The sequence below is a fragment of the Ictidomys tridecemlineatus genome, chromosome 9 (assembly GCF_052094955.1).
Source record: "Ictidomys tridecemlineatus isolate mIctTri1 chromosome 9, mIctTri1.hap1, whole genome shotgun sequence".
Classification (NCBI taxonomy): Eukaryota; Metazoa; Chordata; class Mammalia; order Rodentia; family Sciuridae; genus Ictidomys; species Ictidomys tridecemlineatus.
Genome location: NC_135485.1, coordinates 27,627,811 through 27,646,999, shown reverse-complemented (window position 1 = coordinate 27,646,999; position 19,189 = coordinate 27,627,811).

The window sequence follows — 19,189 nt, the reverse complement described above, 5'->3', positions numbered from 1 at the left end:
CTACTCATTTACGTACTGTCTACGACTGCATTGTGCTTTGAGGGCAGAGTTGAGTAGTTGTGATAAAGACTAAACGGCCCCCAGAGTCTCTATGATTTATTCTCTGACCCTTTATAGAAAAGTTTGACGGCCTCTATATTAGGAAAAATGGGTCATATGTCCCTAAACCTCAAAAGGCCTAGTTCCTCAATAAAACAATAAAACATTGTAAAAAAAAAAAAAAGAATGATACTGTTGGTGGTGCTGATTTATAATACAGTTTTGTTCAAACTATTTCTCCTAAGCAAAGACTATCTTGTTGCTATGACAACAGTTACACAAAACTGTGTAGAGGAGAAGAAAAGAAAAAAAGGCAGCAAAAAATACATTAAATGTTAGACCAGAGAAAAGGACAGTAAAGGCCTTGTGATTTGGCTTAGACTTGCTGGGATAGCATTCTCACTTCTCCCCCAGAGGTAAGATAGCCATGTATGACTCTGAGGATCTCTGCTCCCCCAACAGTATGCCCCTGTTCCAGACTCCGCAAACACCATCTGTGTGGACTGAGGAAATGACTGTACAAATAAATGAGTCATATGCCAAAGCTTTTTTACTTGTCAATAGCGTAGATAATGGGTTTGCAGAGACGTTATAAAATAGATCAATGTTGAATTTCATTTGTCTTATCCTAAATATATACCAATCTTATTACAATTGAACATTCCCACAGACTCTGACTAGCTTTTATATTTGTCATTTCACGTACAGTCATGGAAACCAGATAGTCTGTTCCCATTTCAGTAAATGGTGCCATTTTTCTACCTCTTCCTCAGGTAAAACTCTCAGAATCAACCTTAATTTCCACCCTTTCCCTCGAGGATCACCTTCATTGTAATCACTTCTTAGCCTTCTCTTGCTACTACTCTGGTTCAAGCTACTGTCATCTCTTGTCTGGCCTTCTGTGGTCACCATCTTAAGGATCTCCTGCCCCCATGCTGGCCTGCCCACAAAAGGGTTTCCATTCATCAACCAGATATCTATTCTACACACACAGATGGAATTAGGTCAGGCACCAGATCATGACCTCTCCCTCCATATCTTTATGACACATTCAACTGAAGACCCAACATCTTTCCCAGAGCCAGCAAGGTCCAAAGAGCTGGCTTCTGAGGACACTGCTGTCCTTGCTTCCTACTGCTTGTCCCTCAGCCACATGGCTGCTTTCTTGCTTTGCAGATGCTTGGACATGCCCAGTTCCTTCCTGCCTGAGAGCCTGGACTTGCTAATTTTATTTAAAAACAAACAAACAAATAAGTAAGTAAATTCTTATTCCTATTGTTCTTTGCTTAGCTCACCCATTTTTTTTATTCCTGTTGCCACCCCATGATGGCCTTTCCTGATTATCTATCAATCTCTGTCCACTTTTCCTGCACTATTTTTTTTGTGTGTGTGTGACATTACAGGAAACCCTATTATACAGTCTCTTGTGTAGTGATTTTCAGCATACTCACTCAATCATGAGGGCAGAGAGCTTGTCTGCTTTGTATCCTACTTTTTTTTTCACAGTAACTAGAATCGAGCACAGTTGAGTAGACACTCAACTTTATGAAATTAATGAGTGACTATAAATTCAAAAGTTGAATTTTGACTGACTTTACTTCTTCTTTGGTAAAATGTTAAGATGACCAAATCTTGAACCTGATAGGACCAGTGATTTCATTTCATCTAGGCAAAGATACCATGTGCTAGATATCTAATATACTATAAGAGGATTAAATAGAATAGAAGATACTCAGCATAGGAAGCCAAGAAGAAAGCCGGGCCAGGTGGTACAGACAGGATAATTACAAAAATAAAATTAAAGAAGTAAAAAAAAAAAATGAAGTTCGAGTATAGATTGATCAGCCAAAAATCAAATGGGACAACAGTCCTGCAGGGGCACTGCAATCCTCTGCAATGCTTGGCCACACGCTTTTAGCCTCCTTCTGCTGCAATAGTTGCCTATACTGTCCTTAAGTAACTCCCTATAACTTCTAATTTCACAGTTTATCTATGACCATAACCAGCTGATCCTCTCAAGAACATGGAAGCATACCTAGGCAGAATGAGGTGCCGGAAGATAACAGCTTCTGTAAAATCTCCTGCTTAACAACTACACACACATACACACACACTCACAGAATGAGAACCAACTTATATGATGACAGCACAGACCAATTAGGTAAGGAGGATTTGGCATAACTTGGCCCAAAAAGGTCCAGAGTGCTTACAAGTCTTATGCAATATCCCAACTCTAACTTTCCTTTATACTTGTAAAAATATATAGTATATATAAATGGCTGAGTAAAAATTCCTTAATTACTTGCACATTGATCATATGAGAATATTATGAAAATTGAGATCTATCATAGAATATTTCAAATTACCTTCAAGCTTTTTTTTGGGAGATGTTTCCTACATTTTTTTGCTTTGCAAAATTTATAAATAATTTTATGCTTTCAAGTATATACATTAAAGTCTATTTAAGTAAGCATAAAGTATATATTTAAAGTACTGTTCATCTCACGATAACAAAAATTATAAAGAAACTTTCATTATGTTAGGACTTTTCTGTGTACTCAATGAGCATCAAAATGTGGTTTCAAAACTCATATAGAATTTTTACAGAACAAATGGAGTGGTCATAATTATAGTAAATTAGAAATTCTTACATAATTAAGAAAATTATTTAAGCTAAAAATAGTTTTAATTTATATTTATTTTCACTGTTTTTTATTATTTTTATTCTTATTAAATAATTACTGAAAAATCAGTACAAAAACATATGTATTCACAATCCCATCTATCTCACCAATTATCATCAGTGGCTTGGAGTTTATGATTCTAGACATCTTTCTCTAATTTATGGACTTTTTCATCTCACATTCGTGAACATGATATTTGTAGAAAGGTCAAACAGTACATATACAGTAACATGCTTTTTCTCTGAGTTATAAAACATAATTAAAAGTCAGAAATACACAAGTTTAGGTAGGAATTTCTTTTTTATATTATTTTTGATGGTTGTCTAAGATAACCTGAAAGTTTCACATTTATATAAGTAATTGTATGCTGTTTTAGTTTAAATATTTCCAGTGTTTTCAAATTACTCATAGAACAGACAAAAATCAATTGGAAACAAATTTGAAATTTAAAGTTATAAATGCCTTGAGCTCAAGTTGTAAAAATGTTCTAAAGAAACAAATAAACATGCCTAAGAAACATTGATGGCTATCAAAAATGCCTACAATATACCATCCTCTACGTAATATAAGCAACTCCAAATATAAGCAACTCCAAATATAGACTTGAACGTTTAATTTTGGGCAAACATGTAATTCTCAACAGGATGTTACTTAACTTTTGATTAACAGCTGACTGGGTAGGAAATAACCATACAGGGCCACAATTTAAAGAAGGAAATAGGTGGTCCTGCTAGCCTCTGGAGTCTGTCTTTGCTAGGCACAGTATTTATTTTCTTTATTTTTAATGTGTAGTCTTTAAATTTATTATTTTATGTCTGTCTGTCTGTCTGTATTTTGCAGTTCTTTGTATTAAACTAAGCAATTCTGTACTACTGAAATACAATTCCAGTCCTTTTTATTTTTTTATTTTGAGACAAGGTCTTGCTAAATTTCCCCATCTGGCCTTGAACCTACCCTCCTTCTGACTCAGCTTCCTGAATCACTGGGATTACAGATGTGTACCACTGTGCTCAGCTAGCTACAGTATTTCCTCTGCTCTCTGTGTTTATTTTCCACTAGGTTATCCTAGTGATGAAGGAGAAATGTGAAAAACATTTCCAAATTGTACTTTTACTCAAAGGTCAAAAGACTGCTAGTCTCAGATCTCAGAGAACTTACAGAAAATAGGATTTCTCTGGGTGACATACAGTTGCTATAAAAGCTTACTGAGCCTCTGTGCATAATGACAATATTCTCTGAACCAAACAAGTCCAACTCATGGTCGTCACCATAAGATAGAAGACTTGAAGTATTTAGTAATTGGAAAATTCATGAAATTCAGTCCAAATACAGGGATTTAATTTCAGCTTGAGAGACTAATTGTAGGATAGGATTTATATTTGAATTTGGAGCTTTTTGTTGCTGTTGGGGTTTTGTTGTTGGGCAATATACACAAAAATTTACTATTCATTAATATAAGTCTTCATACAATTTATTGTTCATTAATGTTTTCATGTATATCCTTGTGTATGGAAAACACGATTGACATGATTTAGATGGAAGTAAATATGATTAATACTTTGACTGGATCTATCCCGAGTGTCTGGTGGCAACCCCCTTACTTCCATGCAAAAGTCTTAGGAGGATATACACAGAGAAGTGGTTGCAACTAGAGGAGAGACGTCAGAATGTCAGAAACCTTCCAGCCACAATCCTACATGCAGATAATCTGAAAGGTTAGTCTCAATTGGCCTAGAAAATAAGAAAAGGTGGGAAACGTCTATGAGAATTCACTTTTATGAAACATTTCTACCTCTTGACCTTTTGATCTTTCCTATGGGAGTGCAGGGGATTACCTGATCATAAGACTACAGCTGCTAATTCATGTACTCAAACATATGGAGTGTGTCTTTCAAAATTCCTCAGCAGAGGATTTGGTTTCTAATGTTTTGGACATTTATAAATCTACGGAATGAAGCAATTTATGTAAGAAAGACTGTTCTACAGTTTTGGAGCCTGTGCCCTTCCTGCCCTATTTTGAGATCTAGCCTGGGTGGACAAGCAGGAATAATTCTATTTAGAATCTTACCCTAAACTGCCTCTTCCTTCTGAGACTTTGTAATATTTGTGTTCTTTGCTGATTCTTTTGCCACATTTATCAATTGGTTGAGAACTTAAGATGGTACTATTTATTAGACTTTCCTCACAAAGAAACAAAAGTAGATATTATTATTAATTTCCATTTTACAGTTGAGGGCAAGGAGACATAGAAAAACCTAGGCAATGTGTCCAGGGTCTGTTCATGGATTCTGGAGCTCAAATCCTATTAAGAACAAGTGCGGGGCTGGGTTTTTTTGGATCAGTGGTTAAAGCGCTTGCCTTACATGCACGAGGCCCTAGGTTCAATCCTCAGCATCACATAAAATAGAAATAAAAATAAAGATATTCTATGCATCTACAAATAAAATAAATAAGTAAAGAAAGAACAAGTGTAATACTCAACTTCTCTAGGATTATAAAAAGAACATAATTACTAACCTATATAATAATTTAATTCTATTTTCAAAATCAATTAAATAAAAATTTGAATTATTATTACCTGGATTTCCCTTTACTATCTAGTTCTATAAATCCTCTTTGCTGTGTGTGTGAGGATCTCTTTTAAATAAAACTCCAGGTAGTTACTCTAACCAAAATCAAAATCAAAATCACATTTCTAGCCTCAGTCTTATCTTTACTTGGATTAAAAAAAAAACTGTTAGAAAAATAACATATTTGTACAGATTCAGGATTATCCACAGGGATTAGAGGTGTCAAAAGATATTATTTGCTGCAAATTCAAGTAGCAGCTGAAAAAAAAGCTTAATTGCCTAGATACAACTTTTCACTCCCTGAGACATACTTTTTCCTCTTCATCTTGCTATTTGGGGTTCTGATTTTATTTGTTAAGTGACTGCAAATCAATCAATCAATCTATCTATCTATCTATCTATCTATCCATCCATCCATCCATCCATCCTCTTTGTTCTAACATTCTCAAATATTTTTGTTTTCTTCTTTTGGCAAATTGTCACTACCTCAGACACCAGAGAATGATTTTCAACTAAGGGACAAGGCAGATAACCAGAGATTGCCTAGGTAATTAAAGAAAAAATCATAGAATGCTTTTATTATACTCTTTTGCAACCACCTCACAGTGGTCTAAAATACTCATCCCTGAATCTCCTTTTCCCCACCAAGTGCCATTCATTACTTATGGAGAATGTCTTCATTTTCCTCTTTACTAGCAAACACAAATTCCATACAGTCATTTCTAATTCAAGATCATTAATTACAGAAAAGATCTTGCTGTAGGTTTGATCACCTTGACAAGGTATTTCTGAAAAACAGAATGATTTCTGATCATCAACAGAATTGTTGGGCCAGAGAAAACAATCATAAAAAACAATTTATAAAAAATCATTACCATGAACACTAACATGAATAATTTCTCCTCTAAGTATATGGTGTCTTTAAAAAACAATCCATTTCATTTCTTGGTAATTACCTTGAAGATGCATGTATTGTATCAAAAATCAAAATGATGTGCTATTAGATGTTTTTGTTCTCTAGACCCTTTTTTCTTTACTCTGAAAACATTTGAGTCTTGGTTGCCCTGCCTGTTAGCTTTCATTATGAATCTATCAAAAACAAATATTCTGACTATGTTAGCTGAAAATTTTAATGAAGGGCCTATTAGAATTGGCATATTTTCACACTGAATCTGCAGTAAAGAGCTATTTTAGAGAAAAGGAAGAGTGAGGTGGATTCAAAGGCCAGCTTGTACCCTTCCACACAGAGATGCTTCCCATTTCTTTTGCCCATTTCCATGCCTGCAAATGCCCTCATCAATGTCTACGGCTATTGAGACTGAACGTGGAGGCATATGAGAACCTCAGATGATTCCTCTAGGTTCTAGGAGGCCCTTTTATTCTTCCAGGTAATTGAATCAACATTTCTAATATTTGCTTTGGAAACAAAAAAAGATGAAAATAATAGTAATAAAAAGAAAATAGAATGGCAGAAAGGGATTAAATGGATGAAGTAATAAGAGGAACACAAAATTACAATGAGAAATACTTACAAAATGAATGTCCCCAAAGCAACCATGGCCATTATAGCTCCACATATAACTCTATGTTTCTCTTTCTACATTTTACTTCTTATTTTGTTTGTTCACCCAATCATCATTTGACATGTTTTTATTGAATCCTTACTTGGTGCTCACCATGAACGTGACCTTGAGAATACAGAAAATAAGAGAGGATTTCTGTCCTTATGGCCTTCCATATAACATAATAAATCATTTCACAAGGGTTTCTACTAAAAAATGCTATCTTGAAAAGAAGAAAGCTCTTTACAAAGCCTGGAATTACATGACAACATTATGGAGATGAACAGCTTACCCATATTGACCTCAAGGAAGCCATGTCATGTTGGACATCAAGACAATTCCGAACTCTTCATTAATGAAGGCAGTAAAATGATACTATATGCATTATTATTACATTATAGATGTATATGTGATATTATTCTCAGAGAAAATCAATTACTTTATTAACAAATGTTCCACCTATTACAATTATTATTTGGGTAGTAAGCTGAAATAATTCTCTATAATATGTCAAACCCGGCACCTGGCTCTTTTTGAAAAAATCAAGTGTTATTTGATAAATATCAGGATGCCCTACTAGAGTCCAATATGAGACTGAGATCTGGGTATTAACTAGAGTCAAAGCAATAAAAAGAATGCTCAAGCTTCTCTGTATGAGAAAAAGATCGATCGGTGTTTTGTATTTGTTTCTTTATGTTGTTTCTGGCCCCTGAGACGGAAGAATAGACAGAATGAGGAAATAGCAGCCAGTGGGCTTGTAGATTCTTTCCAAGATAGCAATTTTTAGTAGAAACCATTGTGAAATGATTTATTATGTTATATGGAAGGCTGTAAAGACAGAAATCCTCTCTTATTTTCTGTATTCTCAAGGTCATGTTCATTGTGAGAACTGAGTAAGGATCCAATAAAAGCGTGTCCAATGATGATTGGATGAACAAACAGAATAAGAAGAAGAATGTAGAAGGAGAAACACAGAGTTATATATGGAGCTATAATGTAATGGCCAAGGGTGCTTTGGGACTTTCATTTTGCAGGTATTTCTCACTGGGTATACGAAAGTCCCAGAGAAATCTCCAGGGTAGCCAATGTGACAATTAAGAAGTGAAATGTCTAATTTACTTTCTAAATGATGGAATTATAAAATCTTCTGTAAAACTTACATAACAAATGCATGCTTCTGTGTTGTTGTCAATTTATTTTTACAAACCAATGATGGAGTCAATTTCACATTAGAAATACTCAGGAGCAGGGAAAGCAATGGCAGACTTAAGATCTGACCTTGAGAATATAAACCCAGCCCCCTTCTATAGAAGTCTTACACAGGATGTTTAATTCCTTCCAGGATAAAATTGAGGCTGAAGTGAATCTCATATAAAAGACCCTTAGAAATCACCTAAAATAACAGTTTCACAGAAAAAAAAAAATAGTTCAAAGGGTGTTTCCCATGGCACCCAATGATGATTGATTTCAGTAAAATATTCTCAGTACTTTGAAAGTTAAAAAACATTTTCAAATCTACTAGCACAACCATCAACTCATTTGAAATGGATTTGTGTGATAATAGAACTGGAACTATTATCCTTATTTTTAGCTAAAATACTGAGGTCCAGAAAGATTCATAGATGTGTTATGGTTTCTCACCTAGAAAATGAAATTGTTTACAAATTCAGACTGCTTCTTTCTCCATGCCAAATAGTTCCCATTGTTGTTATTGCTTAGTAAATTTTAGTAACAATTTTCGTGAATACAATTACTAGGGAAAAAAAAAAAAAAGACTCATCCACCTTTTAAGATTGAGAAAAATACATACCAGATTCCTTAATTCAAAAGTAGAATGAGAATAGAATTTTTGTGTGTGTGAAAACTAGGTCATTTACATATTTTTCTTTGACTTACATTCCTAATTGCCAGGAAATTTGCATTTTCCTATCTGATTTTGCCAGCACATCGAATTCATCTACATATCTCTGTTAATCTAGTTGCCGAAAATGGGTGGCCTTTCCTACCCATAATTAGAATCAACTTTAGCTGCAAGATACTTCAAGAAAGAACTTTACAGAATATAAACAGGAAGTATTTGCAGACTCAACTCTTGTCAATACTTTTAAACAATTAATAGTTATTAGCATGTTCTTCTCAGGGTGCCTGAGGCTATATAAAACAGGTTAATATTGAAGTTATCCTCATAACACATTTACAGATAAACTTAAAAATGAATGAAGAAGATTCTTCTTTGAATGTACAAATATTTTAACCTAGGTATTAGCACGAATGAGTTATGTATTAACTCTCAGTGTCCATAATATATATCCCCTTTGGCTCTCTTTGATATTAAAACTCTTAAGAAAATAAAGAGCAGAAAACTGATTTTATGAAGAGGTTTTCAGCCTGTGTGTCTAACACACCACACATGCTCACAGTAGGTCCATAGGGATCCTGTGGTGTTGTGCTTAAATTGCACCGAAAGAAAATATTCTGAAATAGGCATACTTATGCTGTTAACTCTGTCCCCAAAGTTCACTTGCATTTGAAATCACTTTTACCTTCATCATGAAGAGATGACCAACGTGGCCTTAATGGCCCCTCAGTTTGATTTCACTTTAAAAAGGATTCTGGCTATCTACAGTACCTTGTCCCCTATAGCATTTATTTTAGCTAATTTCCTATTGTAAATTCTTTCTCTGCCCCTTTGAGACATAATCTATTCTCAATATCTGACAATTTTAGTACCTGGAAATGTCTTTCTTAAAGATCTGGGAACCATCCATTTGAACGGAATCACCAAAGGAAACAATACCCCATCCTCTCTAGTCTCTAGGGTTCTGGGGTCTGGACAAGAGCCTAACTTCAGTAAATGCCAGATTGCAAACGTCCTTGGCTTATTCACATTAACCTCCCCACCCACCAATGTCCTCTTGTATTTTTGTACTCAATCACCCCAGAGCTTAAAAAATACCCTCAGCTTTGGTTTCAGTGGTGCTGAGTCCACTCTCTGCCCTGGTGCAGTTGTCTTGGGTGTTTTCAGTGATCATATTGTCAGCAAACAGTAATCTTGAAAAAGGACTTCCTTGACTGTTTATTTCTCTTTGGTGTGACTTTTCTTTCATCATTTCCACCATTTTTAGATCACTTACTTTGTCAAGTGCTTTGCTAAGTCCATTAATATAGAATGTCTTATTTAACTCTCATGATAACCTAGATATTATTCTTGATCACATTTTACAAATGAGGGGGGGCGGGTGGGAAACAGAAGAGTTAAGTAATAATGCACTATCTGAAAAGGAGCACCAAGCAGTTGTCAGAGAGACTGGGAAGATGGGAGGAGTAGGATGAAGAACCAGAGGAAGGGGAAAAAGGGATGGAGGGAGAGGAAAGGAGAAGAGAGGAGAAAGCAGAGAAGAGAGAGGATAGGAGAGAAGGAAAAGAAGGGGAGGGAGAGAAATTACACTATCTTTATCCATGGCAATCTCCGTATTAATATTTTATGAAAATAAACCAATGAACATGGAGTATAACAGTGATCCCAAATGTTGTCATGCAATCAGAAATATCTGGAGAGGAAAAATACTTTTATGTAGATACTGGTAATGGTGGAGCAGAGGGTGGAACTTACAACTTGCCAATATTGTTACAGTTATGTGTAATTCTTTGACACCAACTAGCAAATACATTTCATTTTCCCCTATTCTACATTTTTAGTTATCAGTGACATGCCCACTGTCCACTGTCCATCAACCCTCTGAATCAAAGATATTCATGGAGAGCAGAGATAACCCTTTAGAGCATGAAACGTATGTTTCTGGTCTTTGCTGTTCCAGAAATATGTGTTTTTGAAACTTGATTGTCGAACAGATTCTACTTTAAGTGTGTCTTTTGTTTAGTGATAGAATTTCTTTTAAATTTAGCTATTGCTATAAACAGCACAAGACAGAGGGATGGAGCTAGTTCTTCTTGCCTTCATCCAAAGCCATTTCAAAAAATAATTTATTGTTGATTCCAAGTACATTCTGGCTTCCTTTTCTTCCTTTCCTTGTGTCAGTAGCTTTGCATCTTAACTTTACCCCAATTTTTCAAAAAGAGAGTTAAAGTAAGTTCATTTTCTCACCCATGATCCACAAGAAATGAAGAGCCAAACAGGCAAAGTGGAGTTTGAAGGTGCTGAGTTTTCTCTACTGTTAAGTCTCTCCAAAGAGAAATCACATTGACCTGTAGCCTGCATGATGGACCCCTTTTGTCACAATCTCAGAAGAATCTGGGTGTCCTCTTCTTATCACCATAATTATTAAAGCCAGTTGTCAAGAGCCTGCTTATCAGGGCCACATTGTGTATTTTTTCATGGTACTGCTACACAGTTAATTCTGTCCTCCCTGATCTTTATTTTGGATGTACTTCTTACTAGGAACTGGCTGTAGAATTATTATTTTCTTTGGGATTCACATTTCTGAACCTATGTATTCATCCATTTTCCCCCTTTTCCATTAGTTCTGTCCTCTGAAACTGGACTGAACCATTCATGTTTCCTTGGATCATGTTTAATTTCTGATTTCTTCCCTGGGATTTCAATTTCCACCTTGTTTGCCTGATGTTGCTGTTGCCTGCTACCAGGATTCTTTTGGAGCCTTCTGGCTCCCATGTATTAGTAATAGCAATTTCAGTACTTAAAATAATAATAAAAAGAAGAAATACTAGTATGTTTCAAGGACTATTTCAAGCATTTTATGTAGGTAATTTACTTCACCCTCACCAAAAAAAAAAAAAAAAAAGGCTTACTTATGGTGTCCATGAAAGGTTCATGTACTGGGGTCCAGGTCTCCAGTATGATAGTGTTGGGAAGGGAGGGGTGAGCCCAGGACAAGACAATTAGGTCCCTGGGACACTACTCTTGAGATTAATTCTGGTCTTTCAGAGTGAGTTAGTTCTTTCAAGTGAGTGCTTTTGAAAAAATCAAGCTTTGTCCCTGAATTTCTCTGGCTTCTTATGTCAGCATGCACCCTCTCACTCTCACACACACTCCTAGCCATGATGCCATTCACCATATTTTTATGTAGCCATAGGTCCTAGCCAGACTGAACTCATGGAGCTTCCTGAATTTGGACTTTTTTAGCCTCCCAAATTGCGTTTTACATATTACACAACTTCTCTTTATATGTTAGCCAGTCTCAGGTATTTTGTGATAGCAATACATAATACACTAATACATGTGGGTACATATTATCCCTTTTTTATCTGTTCAGGTTCATATACCTGGTAAATGGAAGAGCCAGATTTGAATTCAGTCTACTTTTTGTGTTGACTGACTGCTTAACCAGTCAGCATCTCTACTTCCTTATACTGGGACAAAAACTGATATCTTCAGTTCCACATGAGCCATTTAAATTTTTGATATTAATCTTCTAATTAAAACAAATTAAATAGATTTTTATGGTAAGTGCTCCTTAAACTTATTCTAAAATAATCATCATACATAAAAGTGCACACACACACACACAAACCCACACCCACACACAAGCACTATCACAGTATCTTGATGATAAGAATTGTGCCATTTTGTGTGTAACTACTGAAATATGACAGAAAAAAAGCACTGTCACATTTTATTTTCCATCAAATAAGTGCCTTTCAGATGCTTTCCTGAGGCAGGGAGAGAATGAGTTAGAATGAGAGAAAATGAGAGAGAAAAAAAAGAGAATGAGAAAATGAAAGTAAAATTAGAAAAATAAAGAATGAGGAAAAAAAGAGAAAATAATGGGATAGGGAAAGAGAGGATCTTTCAGGTTTCATGAAATATCAGCCTGTAAGTTTTCCCAGGATACATGAGTCAAGTAGGATTTCTTTCATGATTATCAGGTGAAGCCATTTTCCTTCCCTTTCATGAGAGAAACTAATCATTAATGTATAATCTGGCTCCTAAAAGTCATTTGCTCATAATCCCAAGATTAGAACACTATCTTCATTGTAATTACTTCTCAGTGTCTTTTCATAGTCTTGCAGTATATGTGTATGTCTAAAACCCAGATCCATTGTGAATTCTTTCCATCATATTTAATTTAATTTATATGTGTGTCAATCTTTAAATTTATGTATCTCTAAAGGAAGGTACTGCAACTGAAATTTCCTAGTTGAACTGTTAAGAGAAGTTCAATTAAAAAATAGTATCAAATATAGTATACTGTGGGTCTGAAAATAAGTGCCATTTCCTTTCAATATTTTATGTTGTAAATACATCTTGCTTTTCCTTAAGATCTTAGAAATTCTCCACAGTATTTGGAGCACTGGTATGTACTTTTTCCCAAACTCACCCAGGGTATAGGAGGGGGAAACAGAAGGCCCATGGAGGAGGATATGGCTCTGTCAACCTGTGCTTATCAAAAAGTACTGCTCTTAGAACAGTCGGTCACATTGGCCAAAAGGCAAAGTCAGGGCTGCCTCTCCTTCATCCTCACAGATCTTTCTTTCTGCTAAATTGAATGTATTTCCAGGGGGCACTTGTCTATCTTATAGATGAGAATTTGCCAGAGACATTTTTTTTTTTCAGATTTAGGATTAAATTTAAACTGTGATAGTGAAAGAAACAGAGGACGAGCTCATTATTCTTACCTTGACTCTCCTTTCTTGCTTTTCTCCCTGAAATGATAATATAGACATTTTGTTGAACCTAGACTGGTTAGGAAAAAAAGAAAAGAAGGGAACTGTCTTTTCTTGTTTTTAATTCAACAACTATTTTTGCCAAAGATTGCACAGTAATGTGCTAGATGCTGTGTTAACATCTAAGAGGAAAACTGAAGATGCATGCTTCTACCAAGACTGACTGAAGAAAATGATAAGGAAAGTAGCTTATAATGACATCAAGAATCAGAAAGACACAGTAAAATTAGCAGTAGACATCAAACACATGAGACCAATAGTCAGATCAAACGAAAAATAAAATATATGCATTGTTTAGTGTGTTGCCAAAAGTGGGTGTGGTGCTTAACTGGCCACCAAACCTTTGTTTCTCCCATTTCAAAGACTGAAATCACCACCTGGAGGTAAACGCGAACCTAGGGACAGTATTTTCTGGTCATTCTTCCTTCCAGATATGGTCCAGTTCTCATCAATGGAAGGTGAAAAGTGACATGGAGTCACTTTAAGGTCAAAGGTTTTAAGAACTGAGGGTGTTTTGCTCTCTTTGTTCTTTAGAGACACTTTCAATGTTAGGAGATGAACCATAAAGATAAAAGGAGTCTGGGCCATGCAAGATGAAATAAAATTCTATTTTTAAAATAGTAAAATTTTGGACGATGATTTATTATATGAGCCAGGGCTTTCCTAATAAAATTTGAATTTGTACTATTGCTAGCATGACTCATATTTGATTATGACACATATGTTAGTATGCAATGTAAAATAAAGTCTCTCTTCTCCTTTTTCTGTATATCCTCTTTCATGTTTCATGTTAATATTAACATTATTATTCACAGACAAAATTAAGGTAGGACTCCTTCATGCTTGAGATTAATGCATTAAAATATCATGTGTCCAAATCTCACTTATGTTTTTTCCTTTCTTCCATATTAGAATTTGAACTAGAGTTAAGGCCACTTTAGGTCCTGATTATGATGTGTATTAGACCAAAATGTTGATTGTTTCTTGTGTCTATATCATGTGGCTGGTCAGAGAAAGAAAAGTCTATGATTTAATTATTGATTTAGGCCTTAAAATTGAATTGAGATTTTAAACCAATCTTTATCAGATTTCTTTCACAGGAAATGCTTCAAGGGACTCAACTAATCACAAAGAATGATTTGATTTCCACTCTGTACTTTGGGTATAGAGTTCCATGGTAACCTTATGATTTGAAAGGCAATAGCCAAAGTGGGATTCAACTCTCTCTTATCCCCTAGATATAAGAGTAACATATGAAAAACAAGCAAAAAAAACCCACCCATATCAATGAAACAAACAACAGAACACCACTTAATGTTGGACTCTAATACACAGCATCTTGGCTGCTTCCTTTTCTCTAGTCAAAACTTTGAATTATATATAAATATTGATTATTAAGTTCATGAATCTGGATCTGGTATACAGTTTTCTAGTGACCCATAGGTCTGATATAACATGAATCCCTGATTTTTTTTCCCGTTTTCCATTAGATCCATGTTTTGTGTGGGTACGATCATGACAATACTATGTATAATGTCATTCTACATTCTTACACAGGGGTGTGTGTGTGTGTGTGTGTGTGTGTGTGTGTGTGTGTGTACAAAATCTACTTCCTTGGACTTCCAGTCTCCCTGATAACCAACTTCAGACATTTTTGGTACGCTTATTTTAGTTTTTATCTGTGATTTTCAGATTTGCTGTAGTTTGGATCATGAATGTTCCCCAGAGTCCCGAGTGTTGAAGGCTTGGTCCTCATCCTGTGGAGCTATTGGAATTTGATTGAATCTTTTTTTTTTTAATAAATTTTTTTAAAAAAAATTTTTAATTAGTTACACATGACAGTACAGTGATCTTGACATATCATTTTAATAAAATGGGGTATAATGTCTCATTATTCTGAGTGTATAGGTTGCAGAATCCCATTGGTCATAGAGTCACATATATACATACAGCAATACTAGTGTCTATTTATTCTGCTGTCTTTCCTATCCACCCTTCCCCGCCCCTCCCCTTCCATCACTTCTCTCTACCCAATCTAATGTGACACACTTCTTTTTTATTTTTTCCTCACATCGTCATACATGTAATCTGTATAACGATGAGGGTCTCCTTCCTTCTTCCATGCAATTTCCTTTCTCCCTCCCTTTCCCCCCCACCTCTCTTCCCTATTTGATTGAACCTTTAAGTGGGGTGGGGGTGGGCTATTTTAGGAATTTAGGGTGTGTGCCCTTTAAGGAGACATTGGTATCCTTAGCCTTCTTCCCTCTTTCCTTGTTTCCCCGTTATCATGAGTGGGCAGTTTGCTTCCCTCTATAGTTCCCACCATATTTTTCCTTGATATAGGCCCAGAAGCAAAAGATCCAGCCATGAACTGAATCACCTAAAATCATGGAGCACAGTAAATATTTGCTCCCTCAAGTTGGTTTTCCTCAGGTATTTTGTCACTGTGATGGAAAACTGGCAAGCACAAGACTGATGTTTACCTCTTCTTGTTCCTGTCTATGTGTTCTCCTGACCATAGCCTAAATAAATTGAATTATTTGCATAATGGAAGAGTCCTTCTTCTATTCTGATTCCCCTTTTCTGTTTATGGCAGAGTGTGTCAGTATCAATGCATGTTTCTTCAAATGAGATTAACTCTCCAACTTCAGTTTTCATTTCTGTTTCATACCTAATGACCAGTATCCACCCTTGGAAGAAATTCCCCAAACATTAGATATTGTAGGAGAAATTCTGAAGACTATGTGGAGTGTAACTTTACTCAGTGCATCTAGACAGCTTGTCCAAGTCAGAAGACACAGAAACCTAGTTGGAGACAATGAGGTTATGGAGCTTGTCAATATGATGACCTGCTGTCTCCAGATCCTCCGTCCCCTGCAAACCTGTGTCCATGTCATGTTCACTTTCCAGGCGATGCTTAGCTCATTGAGAATCTGCTTTCCCACTTAGGACCAAGGTAACCTGCCTCCATCTTCAGGACAAAGATACACATAGGACATAGAAGAGGTTCTAGGATATCTGTAGTTCTGGAGTCAGGAGCAGTATCTGATGCTTAGAAAGGGACTAGCTGGGAGAAGTGAGCCTCAAGAAATATTCTTTGGCCTCAGATACTCACTAATTTTATCCAGATGTTCCAAGGAAATAATGGTCTCCCTCTATTTATGAAGAGAGGACTGTGTTGACTTTATAAATGTCTCTGCATCAAGGAAAATTCTTGTCCCACATCAAACTACTACATGTGTCAATCTTCCCTGGTCCATAATCTCCTGGTTCTGCACAGATATAGTGATTCTTCCTCTTATTGCTCATCTTAATTAGGGTGCTGGCAAGACTACATTTCTTTCTAGGGGTTCTAGAGGAGAATCCATTTCTTTACATCTTTCTCTTCGGCTCCAGTTCCCATGACAGTGAAGGAAAGACAGACCATGCCAGGTGTGTTAGTTCACTATTGTTGCTAAAAGAAATTACCAAAAACTCAGTGTCTCAGAAAAATACAAACTTCTTGTCTTATAGCTCTGGAGGTCAGAAGCCCACATGGCATCTCACAGGGCTAAAATTAGGGTGCTGGCAAGACTGCATTTCTTTCTAGGGGTTCTAGAGGAGAATCCATTTCTTTACATCATCCTCAGCTCATGGCCTCATTCCTTTTTCTTCAAAGCCAGAAATATTGCATTTCTCTCTGACTGCCCTGCTGTACTCTTGGCTTCCTGTGCTACTCTCTGTCTCCCTCTTCCATGTTTAAGGAATCTCTTTGTTCTATTGGGCTCACCTAGATAATGTAGGATAATCTCCCTATTTCAAAGTCAGCTAATTAGGAATTTTAATTTTGCCTTTTATGTAACCTAACATATGCACAGTTTCTGGGAATTAGAATTTAGCCATTGTAGGGGCTGTGGGGGATTATTCTGTCTATTCTATTGTCCACAAACTCACAGCTCACCTCCAGCTCCAGGAAGTTGTTGGAGACTCCCATATCTACTATTGGTTTTCTCTACTGTTCCCTACAGTATCAGTAGGTTATAAGCATCTAGGTAAACCCTGCCATTTTTCTGGTTTCCATTTTCGCTTTTCACTTGATCAACATTTCAATTTCCATCTGTTTTTTATATACTATCTTTAGTCATCCTAAAGTTCTGTTGCCTGGGAAACACCCACATGATTGGAAACATATCAACAAACCTAGAGAGATGTTGTACTTTACTTGGAAATTTAAAATCTGTGTTTGGTGTCAGAGAGAACAGTTTGTAGAGAAAGACACAGGTACTTAAGGAGGTACTTCTAAGAAGTGCTTAAAGGAGGTGAGAGGTTTTTTTTGTTGTTGTTTTAAAAAGTAATTGATATTTCATATCTGGGACTGGTTAGTGCAATGGAAAATGGATACTCTACAAGCTATCATTTTTATTCTTTTTAACTAAGCAAAATTGATGCTTTTAAGGAGGGTGCAGAATTATAAATTGAACACTTGAATTATTATATCTAAAGCAGCAGGTGTACCATACCACTAAAACTATAGGCTAACAAGAAAACAATGTTTTTCACTCCTGTAAAAACACAAAGAAAGAGTTCTAGGCAATTATGTAGTTTGGTACTGCCCATCCAAGCATAGCTATGCTCATTAATTGTCTCTAGCAATTAGCATTTTCCATTTCACAAAGCAATTATTTATATATTTTTTTCTACTGGGTTTTATTAATCACATCCATCATCCAAACAAATAGCATTTATTAACTCTGGCAGTAAAACATTTATAAGGTTTCATTTATTTCTTAATCAGAGATGCAAACACTAATTGAAGAATTATCTAGAAACTAGGTCTTAATGTATGCATCAGGTGATGTTGGCAACCTAGCAAAAGAATAATGAGATAATCTTTGCAAAAATCCAGTTCTGATTCTCTGCTAAACTCCCCATCTGGATTTCTGTAAGTGCCACAACCTCCTTCTAAATCATGTATTAAGGATCTCTGCATGATAGATAGCTACAATTAAAATAAATACCATCTGTTATGTGTAAGTCACTTTCCTACATGTTAAAAGGATACATAGATATGGATAAGATGTGATCAATGTTATCCAAAGCATTGAGGATGAGAAAAATGCTTGTAAGCTAAAACAGGATATAGGTAGACTGTCCAAAATATGACAGAGTGGTAGAAAAATGTCCTAAGTGTAAAGGGTTCCAGGAAGGTAAGAGAAATTTGTTTCTGGAGGATGAGATGATACCTTAGAATCATCCGTGAGCTTATTGATGGTTACAGTTTTGAAGGAGGCAGACTTTTAGTCGGGCGGTGAACAATGTATGTGTTTTGGATAAGTTTAGATGGGTTAGGGGGTTGGCAGGGGAAGGTGCTTCAAAGGGAAAGCACAGTGTACACTGCTGCAAGTAGGGGAACAGGAAGCCCAGCAGGGGTGAGGAGCCAGAGCAGCAGCCCCACCTGCTCTCTTCAAATCCACTCCTGTCTCTGGTCACTGTTCTTCAGTTCTTTTAAAACTGCAAGTATGATTCTGTCCTTCCCCAGACTTCTGTGATTTCCCACTGCTCCCTCTAAAGACCACAAGACTCAAAATTCCCCCAGCATTTGCAGACTGATTCCTATTAAAACTTCCAGCCTCCTCCCTTTTTTCCACTTATAGTAGGAGCCCTTATAAGCTGTTTTAAACTACTGCATGTATTGATTCTGTTGGTCCAA